The sequence below is a fragment of the Nicotiana tabacum genome, chromosome 23 (genome assembly GCF_000715075.1).
Source record: "Nicotiana tabacum cultivar K326 chromosome 23, ASM71507v2, whole genome shotgun sequence".
NCBI classification, from domain to species: domain Eukaryota; kingdom Viridiplantae; phylum Streptophyta; class Magnoliopsida; order Solanales; family Solanaceae; genus Nicotiana; species Nicotiana tabacum.
In genome coordinates this window covers 132,509,256-132,526,530 of record NC_134102.1, presented here as the reverse complement: position 1 = coordinate 132,526,530, position 17,275 = coordinate 132,509,256, and positions in this window count along the sequence as shown.

Sequence of the window (17,275 nt, the reverse complement as noted above, 5' to 3'; positions counted from 1 at the left end):
TCCGAGGTGCAGGCCCGGGGGTCGACTTTTGGATCGATTTTTAGACTTTGTTAAAATTTGAGGATTTATGATCCAGAATAGTCTCTTACGAGTTTTATTTGTGCTTTGAAGTTATTGTGATGATATTTGAGCCGCCCGGAGGTCATATCACCCGAGGAGTTCATTTTTGAGTATCGGTTTGCCTTCTTTGAGGTAAGTGTTTTGCCTAACTTTGTTGAGAGAACTTTTCCTACTATTTGACATTGTTTGCTACATGCGGGGGTGATACATATATGAGGTGACGAGCATATATTCATGTGCCAGGGTAACCATGCTCGGGGGTAAATTATGTTATAAATTGCGTCTTGTAGAATCACCTAATTTTCTTACCTCATGCCTTACTTGGCTCCTAGATACTAAGAATATAGTATTAAATATTCGAAACTAAGACTTAGCTTATTATAACTTGATCAAATTTGATGGAAATTCTGAGAATACATTGGTGTGTTTAATTCGGTCATCAATATGCATAATCATTAATACATTGCTACGGCGGATATTCTTGAGATACCAGATTCTATACTTGTGTTGTAAATCATTTGTGAAATTTGTTGGAATACTTGAATAATAAGGTTCTTGTGGGTTTATTGAACTATTGTTGGCTTGGAAAGTTGTGATTGGGATTCATTTGAAATATCCATTTAAACACTCTCCTTGACGTTATTTATGCTTCCTGCCTTGTTTGTCATTGATATACATATGCTTGGTAAGGGAGAGTGTAAAGCACGAAGGGTGATGTCATGCCTTTGTTTATACATTATCATGTGAGGGAGAGTGTAAAGCACGAAAGGTGATGCCGTGCCATATTATTGAGAGTAAAAGCACGAAAGGTGATGCCGTACCATATTATTGAGAGTAAAAGCACGAAGGGTGATGCCGTGCCATATTATGTGAGTAAAAGCACAAAGGGTGATGCCGTGCTATTGTATTTATATTATTACGCTTTCATGTTATGGTGAGTTCATGGCACGAAGGGTGTTTCCGTGCAAGTGAGGACGAGAGACATGCATTATGTTGTGATATTTCTTTCTTGCAGATACCTTCATGTCTTTACCTGGAATTGCTATTGTCGTGTTCATGGTTCTTATGTGATATGTCGTTACTGTTTTGTCTTTATCCTCTATCACCTTTATTGTCGTACTATCATGCCTTCTAGTTGTTTAAACTTGCTAATATCATGCCTATTTCCTGTTGTTATGATTTTATCCATGTCAGATGTTTTGTTGCACTTAAGTGTAGGTCTTCTTCCATACTAGTCGTTCATGTCCCTACTTGCTAACTTATAAAGATCATGTGACCGCTTCCTTATTTGTCATATTTGTCTTCATGCCTTCACCTTGCTAGTTAGTCAAAGTTACATTCCTTTTTCATAATCATTGTCATTATCTCTATGCTTTCTGTTCAGTCTGTTACGGATGTTTTCATGTACATTCTCATCCTCCATAGCTATTTGCGTATTTCCCACTCTGTCATTTCTGTTATCGGCATTTATGTCATTTGGTTAGTACTATTTTACGCATAATTGGTGAGGATGAGATAAATGCACGAAGGGTGTTGCCGTGCCATTGGATTTGATGTATTTAGTATATCTCTCACATTATAAAATATTTGAGGTATTGTTGTGATTTATTGGCTTTCGCTCTCAGGAAAGGATTGGGTGAGATTGTGTTTTCTTTTAGTACTCCGTTATTGCTTTGTATAATCATTTCGTGTGCGCTACTCTGTTGTATTGTAGTATAGTTCTATTGTTAGTTTACATTACAGGTTTTATCAATGAGCATCTTTTAACCAAAGCCTCGTCACTACTTTGACAAGGTTAGACAAGATACTTACTCAGTACATGAGGTCGGTTGTACTGATACTACACTTCTGCACATTGCGTGCAGATGTTGGTTGTTGTTGTTGTTGTGCTCGATAGTTGCCGAGATTGAAGATGTACCTGCGTTCCTATTGTAGCTGCCTCTTGTTCATGGTAGCCTTAGATTTATATTAAAAAAACCTCTATTTATGTACTTTTCAAACAGAAGATGTATTTACTTCATATCAGCTTGTAAATTCTATTCTTAGGAGCTCATGATTTGTACTACCAATCCTTGGGGATGTATAAGACTTAGATAATTCCTTTATTTAATTGTTTTATTAAGTTAATTGAAAATGGATAATCGTTAATTGGCTTACCTAGCGGGTTGGGTTAGGTGTCATCACGACTAGCGGATTTCGGGTCGTGACATCCGATTGCCTTCCCTTCGCTGGAATTAAATGTCGAACCTCTAAATCATGCACCGAGAAATCCTCCATTCAAGTCATTCACTGCCTACACATAAACGAGCACCCCACCATTACATCAACACTGTGCGATAACAACGCATGAACATCATAGCAATTTGTGCATAGCCTCGAAACCATTAGAAATACAGCTACTGAGCTGAAATGACAGAACATCCTTCCGCAAGGTGACGATAATAGCCTACCCGAATACGTAGGGAAGAACATCCTGTACCACGTCTGCAGTACCACTACAACTCCTCGATGGCCAATTGATAACAAATGCTCCATGTCGCATAAGATTGAGTAGGAAGGAAATAAGGGCATAAGCCTCAAAGGAATCAAATCGCACGAAGAGGAATAAGGAAGGGAAGTGCTCCTAACATCCCTATAGCCTCTCGAAGATAAGTACAGATGTCTCCGTACCGATCCGCAAGACTCTACTAGACTTGCTCATGACTCGTGAGACCTAAGTGAACCTAAGGCTCTGATATCAACCTATCACGACCCAAAATCCACTATAGGTCGTGATGGCGCCTAACACCACTATTAGGCAAGCCAACGGTGATTGATCAACTTAGTTACTCCTTTTTATTACTTGAAATCATAATTCCCATTAATTAAATAGTATAAAATGAAGATTCCAGGGTGAAATGATAATAATTATGTGAACTACCATACTAAACATCCAGTAGGAACCCCCAAAATCCGGTGTCACAAGTACATGAGCATCAACTAGGAAATATAATAAAAAACATCTGTTTGGAATACAAGTTAGACAGGAGAATATAAATAACACTAATGGAGACTCTGTATGTTGCGAATCACAATATAGAATGCAGCTCACCGTAAAGTCCCCGCAATAGCTGCGCCTCTACGCCCAAGAGACCACCAGACATATATGTACCTGCACAATATGTGCAACAAATACAACATGAGTACGTAAATCAACGCGTACCCAGTAAGTATCCAGCTTAACCCCAGAGAAGTAGTGATGAGCAGTCGACATCGACACTTACTAGTGGTCCAATAAATCATGTACAGTAAGATGTAAACATATATGAGGCAGAGTAAATAAACAAAATAAACAAGTATAAATACGTGGTATAATCCTCCTCTCAACAATAAATTCAAGCTCTCAGTTAGTTGTTACCTCCTCAACCGGAGTATATATATAATGGACCTCGCCAGATATGCCGTCACAATTCAAATCATGAAAAACTCACGGATACACTGGCTTCTTGTCAAATATTGCGCACGATTACATAAGAGTATTTATGCAAATGCCGAGGCATATGGCCCAATCCCATTATACTGTGTGCACTGCCGAGGGTCAAACGGCACGAGATGCATCTATTATATTACCGAGGCGAATGGCCCGCTCCCATGAGAGTGTGGTACATAATCCTATCGAGGTGAATGGCCCAATCCAATTAGAATAAGAAGCTTTAACGTGTCATTGACCCCACTCACGAATAGACATGTGAGTTATAAATTTTAAGGAAAACCTTTCGATGAAAACGCATAGCACGGGAGAAATTCGTAAGAGGACTACAATTATTCTGCAGCTAATCATGAAGCCCGTCAAATCTCTACAATAGCAAGTCTATCACTCTATGCAAATCTAAGTCTCAAGTCGTAATGCGAAATAAAGGAATTAAACGAGCAAACATAACCCCTATAGTACAATTATTGCATGGTGTGAACCTAAGTCTACCCGGACAATAACATAAATTTAGCTACGTATGGACTCTCGTCACCTCATGCGTACATAGCCCCCGCAGCAAGTAGCACATATCAAATACATAACCTAGGGGTAGTTTTTCCCTCACAAAGTTAGACAGGAGACTTACCTCGCTCCCAAGTTCCATAACCGGCTCCAAATTCTAGGTTTTTTACCAAATTCCCACAATCTCTACTAATTTTCATGCTTAAATCCTTATAGAGTCCATATATTTAACTTAAAATATGTGGGAACAACTTACATTTCCATAGATGATGAAAATCTCCCCTTGAAACTCTCCAAAGATTGCCCAACCCAAGAGAGAAATGAGTGAAATGAGCAAAACCCTGATTTTTAAACAATCTACCCAGTCGATTTTCCGCACCTGCGGAACTCCTAGCGCTTCTATGGCTCCACTTCTACGGAAGCTACCTCACAGATGCGGCTTCCCCAAGGTGCCAGCTTTTTTGCTTCTGAGGACATTCAATAGCAGGTGCGCATCCGCTTCTGTGAAAATCACCCGCATCTGCGGACTCCCCAACTCGAGCAACACTCTGCACCTGCGCGCTCATGACCGCACCTGCGGCTCCGCAGGTGTGCTACAACACCTGCACCTGTGCCCTTCCAGTCCCAAACCACTTCTGCTTCTGCGCTCCTCCGCCCGCATCTGCGAGCCCGCAGGTGCGGTAAATTCCTCGCACATGCGAATCCAACAAACTCACTCCCTACTGCTTTTGTGACCCCTGGGCCGCTTCTGCGGTCTCACACCTGCGGCCATAACCTCGCAGGTGCGATCGCACCAGAAACCTTAAGCTTCAGCAGTTCCTCCAAGTCCAAACTCGTTCTGTTCCCAATTTGATTCGCACCCGAGGCCCCCGGGACTCTGTCCAAACATACCAACACATTCCAAAACATAATACGAACTTAGTCGAAACCTCGAATCATGTCAAGAAACATCAAAATTATGAATCGACGGCCAAAATCTTTCTTTCAACTTTCAAACATTCAAACTTTGACGAACGTGTCCGATTCATATTTAAAACATTCCGGAATGAAGCCAAACTTTGTGTGCAAGTCACAAATCACGATATGAACCTATTCCAAGGCTCGGAACCCCAACGGACATCGATAACATAAAAATCCACTTCAAACCAAACTTAAATTCTAAAACTTTCAAAAATACCAACTTTCTACAATAAGCGCCGAAATACTCCCGGACAACCTGATACTCAACCCGAACATACGCCCAAGTCTGAAATCATCATACGAACCTATGGAAACTTTCAAATCCCAATTCTGAGGTCGTTTACTCAAAAGTCAAACCTTAGTCAATTCTTCCAACTTAAAGCTTCCGAAATTAGAATTTTCCATCCGAATTAACTCTGAACTTGCCGAAATTCAATTCCGACCACACGTATAAGTCATAAAATATGAAGTGAAGCTACTCAAGACCTCAAATCGCCGAACGACGTGCTGGAACTCAAAACGACCGGTCAGGTCATTACAAACTACAACATAACCAAACTTTAAGGCCTAATCTAGCTAAGGTTATTAGTGTACAATCTTCCACAAACTTTAGTGCAACTATATGAAAATTGGCAACCTTTTGACTATGAATCTATCCCCTCATATTGTTCCACGTGCATTCATCAGGACATAACTATAAAATATGTCGTCGTAATAAGGATAATGACCATTCGTTCGATCATTCTCAAGATTTTTTGGGAAGTGGCTAAATGAAATCCTAATTAAGAACCCGTGACAAAGTGGCAAGAAGTGGATCAAAACGATAATACTGTTATAAAATCTTGAATTATGGTGGATGTCCATAACCACTAAAGGAGTAATACTCACTACTCTTCTTTATTATCTCCATAACCTTCCCATGATCTTCCTTCATGATCTTCCTCTCAAATTCTTAACGACATATTTATGTAGTGACTATTCCACTCAATAGTGGTCATTTCTCTCAATAGTGGCCATTTCACTCACTATTATACAATAGTGATTTTTCGCTTTTCATGCTTATATAAAGACCTTGCAATAGATAGGAAAGATAACCAAATTGAAGAAGAAAATCTTTTCCTTCTTTCTATCTCCATTTCTTGTTCATATTTTACTAAATTACTTTTATTTCACAACACATTATTAGCACGAATTCTCTAACTTCAAAATAAACTTCACATCTTCCGAGTTTTTGTTTGACACATATATTCCGCTAGTTTGTGACCGTTTCTAGTTAATATTTGGGTGAATAAGAGACATATACAATTATCTATCATATGTTTAAGAAGAGGGTGCTCTGATCCTTTGGTGCGTAGATTCGACCTCATGTGGTCTAGAATTGGCAATTGCCACTTGCCAACTTTCCCTGAGGTATGTTACTGTATCATATATCAAAAGGTATGTTACTATATTCAATAGTTATATTCTTCTAAATTTCATCAGTTTACATGGACTATTATTTTTTATTTGTTCACATTAATTGAATATGAAGAGTAACTTTTGCGAAATTGAAATTATTGACATTTAAATACCAGTAAGGTAATAATTTATCCCTACCAAAAAATCAAAATGATATACATATCTGATGCAGGTACTGTTTACCCGAAAAATGGATAGAGTTGAATTTATACGCAGTTCCGAGGATATGTGACGTAACTTAACACAAAATGCAAGGATAGATAAAAATGTAAATATAGATTGGAGAGAATGCAAAATAAATAAGGTTATCAGGAACAATGAATCTTAGGATTCAACAAATAGAATCAATCTAAGAAGTCTAAAAGAACGACTTTTTACTGTAGAAGAATATAGCACTTTTATTACAATGTAAGCCTGAGAAAAACTTGTCCTACAGAAATGGTAATCAAGCCCTTTTATACTGGAAGGATTTGGCTCTAAGCATAATAAAATAAACATTCAGTGGGAGACCCATGATAAGTCAGTTTTTCCATAATTTCTGCCAAGATTCTCTCTAGTGGGATTGCAACGGCTTTTGTCTGCGAGCTCGATCTTGCTTAGAACCCTCGATTTTGGTTTGAGCTTGATTTCGGCTCAAACTCGTGATCTTGGTTTGAGCCCGATCCTGGTTCGAGCCCTCGAATTCATTCGAGGTCAATATTGGTTGATCTCTGGATTATCAGCATGATAGATCTACTCTACATCATAGTTCGATTTTGATGGAGCTTGATAATGATATCGAACTCGACACGGATCGGCCTCTCCGGGTTCGAGGTTAGTTTGTTCAACCTTCGGGATCTTACTTCGACAAATTATCGTTCGAACTCGATCAGACGTGCTAAGGCCGAAATCTATTTCGACCGTATACAGATAGTCCCCTCGTTTCTCAGAAAGAATGTGGCGAGAAATGATATGATTTTTTTTAACAGCTCGATCGGATTATATCCTGTCGTTTCCATCGGGTTCGACCATGATGCATCTGGTAGCTGTCCCGTCGGTTTAGTCTTTCAAGGCATTTAATGCATGTCAGGCGGTGGTCGGCCACTGCTGATACTGAACAGCCATCGCTTGAACCTATAAATAACCCTTTCTTTTATCTTTTACCACTTTTACATCTTCTATCTTCTAAATTTCCCAAGTTCTTCTTTGTACTCTCCAACTTACCAGTAAATCTGTGATTTCTTTCCGCAAAAACCCCTCTTTAATTCTACCAAATCTTTGTCACTTTCTTCTATTCCTCACCTTTGCATTCGAAAATGACGAAAACATTGCAAACCATTCCTCAGAAAGAGAAGGCTTCATCTTCACAGTGTGCCGCCGATGAGACACCGGCAGAACCACGGCCTGAGGAGTGTGTTCCCGGGGCGTGTGTCCTTACTTCAGATTTTAAGGTCGATAAAGGTTTATCGGTACCTGGCCGGTGTGAGCCGGTATCGAGGTACATGTGTTTGATAACCGAGAAGCACCTCGATCAGCTAAAGAAGGATTGCAATTGGGGTGAAAAAGAAATAATAATTCCTACCCCTAACGAAGATATCACTTCTTACGTGAAAGGGTTTTTGAATGTGTATACTTACCCTTTCACTTTGGGTCCCCTCGATTCCGTTATTATTGACTTTTGTCGATAATACCAGGTAACTCTAGGCCAGGTCCATCCTTCTTTGTGGCGGATCGTTATCCTGATCCGATATTTTGTGAGCAAAATTGAGGGGATGCCGTTCACCCTTGATCATCTTATCCGATTATACTGTCCTTGACTTTTTCGAGGAAGGTTAATAAAACTCCAGCGTCGGGCTACCAAGGCCCTGTTCTCAAGTATTGACGAGGACATGGACCGGGGTTGGATGGGCAGGTTCGTTCGAGTAAGGACTTCGGACCTGATTCCGACCGAAAAGATGCCCTTTCCCGAGGAGTGGAATATGAAACGTAAGTGTGATCTTGCTGTTACTTCTATTTTATTCTCTCATCGAAACTCCTCTCCTTTTTTAATGATGTAGCGGTTCCCTGGATGCCCGGAGCAGTTCCCGATGTCAAGAACTGGGTACGATCCCTTGTTTTGACTTCCACATACATCGAGCGCTCATGGCGTGATTTGTCAAAGAGTCGATGGGAGGCCAAAAATCATGGTAAGCTCATTTCTCGGAATCTTTGATGATCTGAACGAGGTGGTTTTCAAAATATTTTATTAAGGTTTTCCATATGCAGGTTTGGGTAAAGACGTGGTTTTGAGGCCCTTGTCCAATGACGAGGAAATTTCGGCCTCTATCCCAAAGCCGGTGAAGGAAAATAAAAGGAAAACAGCCTCGGTTCCCGAAGATCCAAAACCGAAGAAGAGGACGGCTCGTAAGCCGAACAAGAATGTCATTCCTTTGACCGTGGAATCCGTTCTGCGTCTAAGGGATGAAGATGAAGAAGAAGAAGAAGAAGAAGAGAACGATGAGTCCGCGCTGGCAGTCTGAACGAAGAGAACCATCGATGCCTCATCGCCGGCTGGATCGATGATGCTCTATGAGGCTCCGCCTCAAACTGAAGATATACCGGAGAAGATTCGGGTAGAGTCCCCGAACTATCGGATATCGAAGCCGCATCTCATCGGAGTCAACCGGTAGGGGATATGATTGAAGAGGACCTCGAACCCCTTCGAACCGAGGAGAACGCTCCAGGCGATTCATTTGGGGCAGCAGCAATCGAGGATTCTCCTACCTTTCCTGCTTTTTCCGCAGGGGTGATTCGGGAAGCTCAAGCTCTGGGAGCCCTCGATCTAGACAGGCCTCACGATGAAGAAGATCCCTTTCGTGACCTATTTACCGGCATTGAGGACCTTGCCGGTGCTGGTGATGAATCAGATCTTTTTCACGGATTGCGGCATGCTTTGAATCAGGTGAGCTTTTAAAATTATTTTGTCGGTACTATCTTTATGTTCGTTTTTCATTAACTTCACTTCTTGTTTCTTTGTAGGCAGCGGCAGTTCATCGAGAACAATGTTCTCGATCCCAGAATGAGCTGCATCGATACACGGCCGACCTACAATGGGTTACTGACGAGAGGAACTCCCTTAGACTTTCCTTAAGGCAGAGAGAAAAGGAAATAAAAGACCTCCGAGCTGAGCTGGCCAAGGCTTATCGAGACCAGACCGATTTGTCTGAGCAAGTAATGATGCTTTTGAAAGCCTATGGGCTTGATATTGGAAAAATAGCTAACATTTCGGTCTCACAGCTACAGCAAAACATCGAGATGATCGTGAAGCTTCGTGAGGAGGTCGACGTGATAAGAACGGAGTCTTTGCGGTTGAAAGAAGGTATGGACCGCTTTGTTGCAGAAAAAGAGACTGCTCGAGCCCAGTTATCATCGTCCGAAACCCAACTTCAGAAAATGAAGGAAAAGGGAATGGTTCAAGCAAAAGGAATTGAGGTGCTTGAGGCTCGGTTGGCCTCTGTACTTGCCAAGGCCGAATCCGATACCGAAAGGTCAAAGGCCGATGCGAATGCGCACGTGGTCGTCTATTGGGCCGATGCTGAAGCTGCCCAAGTCCAGGAAAGAGAGGCAGCCGAGTCCGCCGATATTCGAGCACATTGGGTCGCCGAACTTGCTAAGTGCCGATCCATAAGGGAAACTCTCGAGGAGATCCATGCTCGTGGCTTCGATCTCGCTGAAGAGATAAAAAGGGCCAAATAACTCGAAGTCGATGTTGAAGCTCTAGTTTCTGATGGCGATGACGATGACGATAGGAGCAAGAGCGGATCCGAAAATGGGGGGGAGCCTGATAAAGAGAGACTACTCCTGACCGAGAAGTTTAGTTCTTAGTTTTATGTTGTAATCACCCATGCAGATAAATTTGTATATAGACATATCTCCATTTTTGCCGACTTGCTTCTGTTTTTGTTTCCTGTCTCGTGAGGACTTTATTCACGCCTTACGGATGTTTACACAATGATTTAAACAAAATCAAATTTGGACTTCGTAGCCTCTGTAACCGAGCGAGCGCTTACTCAAACTTGGAGCGATGTAGCCCTTAGGCTTATTAGTTGTCAATTATTCGATCTTGAAGAAATATAGCCCATAGGCGTAATGGTCAACTGAGTGCTCGCTCGAACTAGAAATAAAAGTATCCTGTAGGCTTAATCGAATGAATGATTCAAACTCGAAGTAATGTAGCCCGTAGGCATAATGGTCGAGTGAGTGTTTGCTCGAACTCGAAAAAAAATAACCCGTAGGCTTAGTCGATTGAATGATTCGAACTTGAAGTAGTGTAGCCCATAGGCGTAATTATCGAGTGAATGTTAGCTCGAACTCAAAATAAAAGTAGCCCGTAGGCTTAGTCGATTGAATGATTCGAACTCGAAGTAATGTAGCCCGTAGGCGTAATGGTCCAGTGAGTGTTTGCTCGAACTCGAAATAAAAGTAGCCCGTAGGCTTAGTCGAGTGAATGATTCAAACTCGAAGTATTGTAGCCCGTAGGCGTAATGGTCGAGTGAGTGTTTGCTCGAACTCGGAAAAAAAAAATAGCCCGTAGGCTTAGTCGAGTGAATGATTCGAACTCGAAGTAATGTAGCCCGTAGGCGTAATGGTCGAGTGAATGTTTGCTCAAACACGAAATAAAAATAGCCCGTAGGCTTAGTCTAGTGAATGATTCGAACTCGATGTAGTGTAGCCGGTAGGCGTAATGGTCGAGTGAGTTTTAGCTCGAACTCAAAATAAAAATAGCTCATAGGCTTAGTCGAGTGAATGATTCGAACTCGATGTAGTATAGCCCGTAGGCCTAATGGTCGAGTGAGTGTTTGCTCGAACTCGAAATAAAAATAGCCTGTAGGCTTAGTCGTTGAGTTTATCTTGATTCTGATTGCATAATAAATCTCAGAATAGAGGAATTTTCCTTGGATATAAGATGTCGATAAAGAAAACTTTCTTTGCACGTTATTACACGCCTGGGTTCGGGCCAGTCTATATGAGCATGGTTCGCTTCGACCATTTGGCTCTTACAATTTTTCCTATTGGAACCCTGTTGTTGTGAAATAACTTTCTTGCAAGGCCTCGAATATTGTTGTAAATGCTGCATGATCAATGGTTGCCTCATTAAAAACCTTGCCGAAAACCCCATTTGGGATAAAACCAGTCTAAGGGAAAAAGAGTGCAACGCGTGCTTTCAAGCGAGAGATCCATCTTAGCCCTTGTTCGGACTTCTGCAGGGATCAGTTTTGAGATATAAACGAATATGGAAAGGTTGTACCTTAGCAATAGTATCATTTTAGATGTGATACATTCCAGCTGCTTGATAGTTGTTTGCCGTTTATAATGTCGAGCCTGTACGATCCCTTTTTGATGTTCTCGAGCAACTGATATGGTCCTTCCCAATTCCGTCCTAGTTTCCCTTCGTTCGGATTTTGGGTATTGATGGTAATTTTTCTCAACACTAAGTCCCCATGCTTAAAATGGCGGAGCTTGGTTCTTTGATTATAATATCTTTTGATTCGCTGCTTTTGGGCGGCCAATTGGACGAGAGCAGTTTCTCATCTTTCGTCTGATAGTTCGAGGCTTGTATTCATAGCCTCGTTATTTGATTATTCAATCACGAATCGAAATCTAGCACTGGGTTCACCTACTTCGACTAGTATCAATGCTTCGGACCCATATACTAATGAGAATGGGGTCGCCCCCGTACTGGATTTTACGTTGTCCGATATGCCCAAAGGACTTCGGGCAGGATTTCTCTCCATCTCCCTTCAGCGTCGTTCAACCTCTTCTTTAAGTTTTGAATGACAGTTTTGTTTGTTGATTCGGCCTGCCCATTCCCACTGGGTTGTTATGGCGTCGATAGTATCCTTCTTATCTTGTGGTCTTCGAGGAATCTTGTTACTTTGCAGCCAACGAATTGTTTTCCATTGTCACATACTATTTCCGCGGGTATCCCGAATCGGCATATGATATGATCCCAAATAAAGTCTATAACTTCTTTCTCTCTTATTTTCTCGAACACCTGCATTTCAACCCATTTAGAAAAATTATCAGTCATAAATAAAATGAATTTGTCTTTACCTGGGGTCGATGGCAGAGGGACGACGATATCCATTCCCCATTTCATGAATGGCCACGAGGATAGGACTGAGTGGAGTTGCTCTCCGGGCTGTTGGATCATCGGTGCGAACGTTTGACATTTGTCACATTTACGAACAAATTCCTTCACATCTATGCCCATATCGATCCAATAATACCCTGCTCTGATTATTTTTTGAACTAATGTATCGGCTCTAGAGTGATTCCCGCAAGTACCCTCGTGCACTTCCCGTAGGACGTAATCGGTATCCCTCGGACCCAAGCATATTGCCAACGGTCCATGGAACTTTCTTCGGTACAGCGTTCCGTCCGAAGCCAACGTGAATCGAGCAGCTTTAGTCCGTAGGGTTCTGGAATCTTTAAGGTCCGATGGGAGTTTTCCGCTCTTCAAGTATTCAATATATTTGTGTCTCCAATCCCAAGTTAAGCTTGTAGAATTTATCTCGGCGTGACCTTCTTCGATTACCGATCTCGAAAGTTAAACAACATTCCCAGAGCCCGCATCATCTACCTCGACCGACGACCCCAAATTCGCAAGCGCATCGGCCTCATTATTATGTTCCCGTGGTACATGCCGTAAAGTCCATTGTTTGAAATGGTGCAAAGTGACAAGCAGTTTATCTAAATACCTTTGCATTCTACCTTCTCGAACTTCGAAGGTTTTGTTTACTTGACTCACCACCAGCAAGGAGTCGCAATTGGCTTCAATGACTTCTGTTCCCAAGTTTCTAGCTAGCTCGAGACCTGCGATCATGGCTTCATACTCGGCCTCGTTGTTAGTCAACCTGATAGTTTTAATAGATTGCCTAATAGTGCTACCCATGGGTGGTTTCAAAACCATGCCCAGCCCGGACCCTTTTATGTTTGAAGCCCCGTCCGTAAAAAGGATCCATACCCCCGATGATGTACCTGATTTCAACAGTTCTTTTTCGACTTCGGGTACGAGGGTTGGCGTGAAATTGGCCATGAAGTTTGCTAAAATTTGAGACTTGATGGACGTGCGGGGTTGATATTCGATATCGTACCCACTGAGTTCGACGGCCTATTTGGTCAGTCGGCTTGATAACTTGTGTTTATGCAAAATATTACGAAGTGGGTAAGTGGTTAACACACATATGGGATAACATTGAAAGTACGTCCTTAACTTTCTTGAGGCGCTTATCAGCGCAAGTGCCAATTTTTCTAGGAGCGGATATCTAATTTCCGCTTCTCCTAAGGTTCGACTCGTATAATAAACGGGGAATTGCGTACCTTGCTCTTCTCGAACTAGGACACCGCTTATGGCGACTTCCGATACTTCCAAGTACAAACAAAGTTTTTTGTCTGTTTTTGGAGTGTGAAGTAGTGGTGGGCTTGATATATATCGCTTTAGTTCCTCTAATGCTTGTTGGCACTCCGAGGTCCAAGCAAAATCATTCTTCTTTTTGAGGAGAGAGAAAAATTTGTGACTTCGATCAGATGATCTTGAGATGAACCAGCTTAAGGCTGCAATCCGACCCGTTAGCCTTTGTACGACCTTCACGCTGTCCATAATGATGATGTCTTCGATGGCCTTGATTTTATCGGGGTTAACCTCTATTCCCCGATGTGACACCATGAAGCCGAGGAACTTGCCCGAACCGACCCCAAAAGCACATTTCTCGGGGTTGAGCTTCATGTTGTATTTCTTTAAAATCTCGAACGTTTCCTACAAATGAGTCAAATGGTCCTCTGCGCGCAGGGACTTAACTAACATGTCATCAATATAAACTTCCATTGATTTTCCTATTTGTTCTTCGAATATTTTATTTACTAGGTGTTGGTAAGTAGCCCCTGCGTTTTTCAGCCCGAAGGGCATCACATTATAACAATACGTTCCATATTTGGTGACAAATGAAGTCTTTTCCTTGTCCTTCGGGTTCATCTGGATTTGATTATACCCGGAATAGGCATCGAGAAAAGTGAGGATCTCGTGGCCGGCCGTGGCATCGATCATGCGATTGATGTTGGGCAGCGGAAAGGAATCTTTGGGGCATGCTTTGTTCAAATCCTTATAGTCCACACACATTCTAAGTTTGTTCCCTTTTTTAGGGACTACAACTACGTTGGCTAACCATTCGGGATATTTCACCTCCCGAATGGACCCTACTTTGAGAAGCTTGGTTACCTCGTCCTTTATGAATGTGTGCTTTCTCTCGGACTGGGGTCTTCTCTTTTGCTTCACCGGTCTGAACCTGGGGTCCAAACTTAGCCGATGCGTTGTTATGTCCGGCGGGATCCCTGTTATATCTAAATAGGACCAGGCAAAACAATCGATGTTATCGATAAGAAATTGAACGAGTTTCTTCCTGAGTTCGGGGCTCAACCACGTTCCCAAGTATACCTTTCGCTCGGGCCAGTGCTCGATTAATATGACTTGCTCTAGCTCCTTGATTGTTGATTTGGTGGCGTGAGTCATCGGGAATCATGAAAGATCGAGGGACCCTTTGATCATCATCCTCTTCGATTTTCTGGTTGTCTGGCTGGGTTGAAGCCGATGTCTGTGATTGCTATTTGGTGTCCCGTTCTCCTTCCGGGCCCGATCCTTTTATCGGCGAAAGTGAGGACATTGGTTTAGCTTCGTCGACGGCGAACATTTCCTTTGCGGCTGGTTGTTCTCTGTACACCGTTTTGACACCTCCCGATGTCGGGAATTTTAGGGCCCGGTGTAGGGTCGAAGGCACAGCTCTCATGTTGTGGATCCATGGCCTTCTGAAAAGGGTGTTATATCTCATATCGCCTTCGATCACGTGAAACTTTGTTTCCTGGATGGTTCCGGCCACGTTTATTGGTAGGATTATCTCACCTTTGGTGGTTTCGCATGCCATATTGAACCTATTTCAGGACCAGAGTTGCGGGTACGATCTGATCCTGTAGGCCGAGCTGCTCTACTACCTTCAATCAGATGATGTTGGCCGAGCTACCTGGATCGATTAACACACGCTTAATTTTAGTTTTATTCATGAGTACGGATATTACCAGTGCGTCTTTATGAGTTTGGATGACCCCTTCTGCATCTTCATCATCAAAGGACAAAGTCCCCATGGGTGTGTAATCTTGATTCCGAGATCTCTTTTCCCTCACCATCGATGTTTTAGTGCGTTTAAACACTGGTCCCTGAGGGGTATCGATACCGCCGATGATCATGTGGATGACATGCTGCGGTTCTTCTTGCTCGTTTTGCTTGCTAAAATCCCTGCTTTTAAAATGGTTCTTCGCCCTATCACTCACAAATTCCCGAAGGTGCCCTTTGTTAAATAAGCGAGCTATTTCCTCTCTTAGTTGCTTGCAATCTTCCGTTCTGTGGCCATGGGTACCATGATATTCACACGTTTGATTGGGATTTCTTCGGGCAGGATCGGTCTGCATTGGTCGAGGCCATTTAGTGTCTTTGATGCGTCTGATGACTGACATGAGAGCGGATGCTCCAACGCTGAAGTTATATTCTAATAATCGAGGTGCTTCTATAGGATTGGCATGTTTATCGAAGCCGCTCTTACTCATAAGTCCCCGAGAATTTTGTCCTCGATCAATCCTTCGATTGTTCCGAACTGCATTGCGTGCTGAACCGTTGTTCACCCGATCTGCGACGTACGTTCGATATCGGTCTCTGTTCTACCTTTGTTCTCTGTCGATCTCCTTTTGGTTTTAATAACTGTCCTGTTCTGATGAACAGGTCCGTACGGAACTCCCAGCTAATCATCCTCAACCCTAATTTTTGATTGATGCCCTGTACTTTATATGGTATTTTCTTATCCGTTTGATATTGGCACTTTATATTTTTGAGTTGTTGAGATATAATACGAGATTGAGAGATTGATATCGTTAAATGAAATTTTGGAAGATTGTGTTAGTTACAGATTTGCCTCACTACTACTGTTATGCTTCTTATCTGTTTATAATTTACCATATTGATTTATTGGACCATTAGTAAGTGTCGATGTCAACCCCTCGTCATTACTTCTCCGGGGTTAGGCTAGATACTTATTGGGTACGCGTTGATTTACGTACTCATGTTGCACTTCTGCACTAAATATGCATGATCTGACAAGTTTATTTGGTGATCATCCTGGCGCGTAGGCGCAGCTATTGAGGAGACTCTATGTGAGCTATATTCCAGGCTACGCATCGCAGTCCACAGAATCCCTATCGTACTATTCACCTTGTCCTGTCTTATTTACATTTCAGACAGATATTTTATTATTATTGTACTCCTTAGTAAATGCTCATTCATCTGTGACACCGGATTTTGGGATATACTAGTTGATGCTTACGGTTCTGTATATTATCGTCGCCTTTCATTTCTTTTATAAACTACTAATTTTGTACGTTCGTGAATTTAAAAGTGTAAATTTCTTTCCTTATTAAAATTTATGATTTCAAAAGTAATAAAATGAACAACTAATGAGATAGTTCACCGTTGGCTTGCCTAACGGCGATGTTGGACGCCTTCACGACCTATAGCGGGAATTGGGTCGTGACAAAAGTTGTGGCGAAGAAATTCAACTTTTTGTTGATGTGCTATGAGGACGTGTTTTCTTTGTCGTTTTAGTAGATTATGCAAATACCAAACTCCTTTTATGGTTCTTTTTTTCCCCACAAAAGTATCGAGTTGTTAATTATTCTACTAAGTTAAGGTGTCCTTTTTCTTCACTAAAATATACTAAGTACTTCTAAGTAATGATGATTACAAATTGGCCTAAAATAGAGATTAAA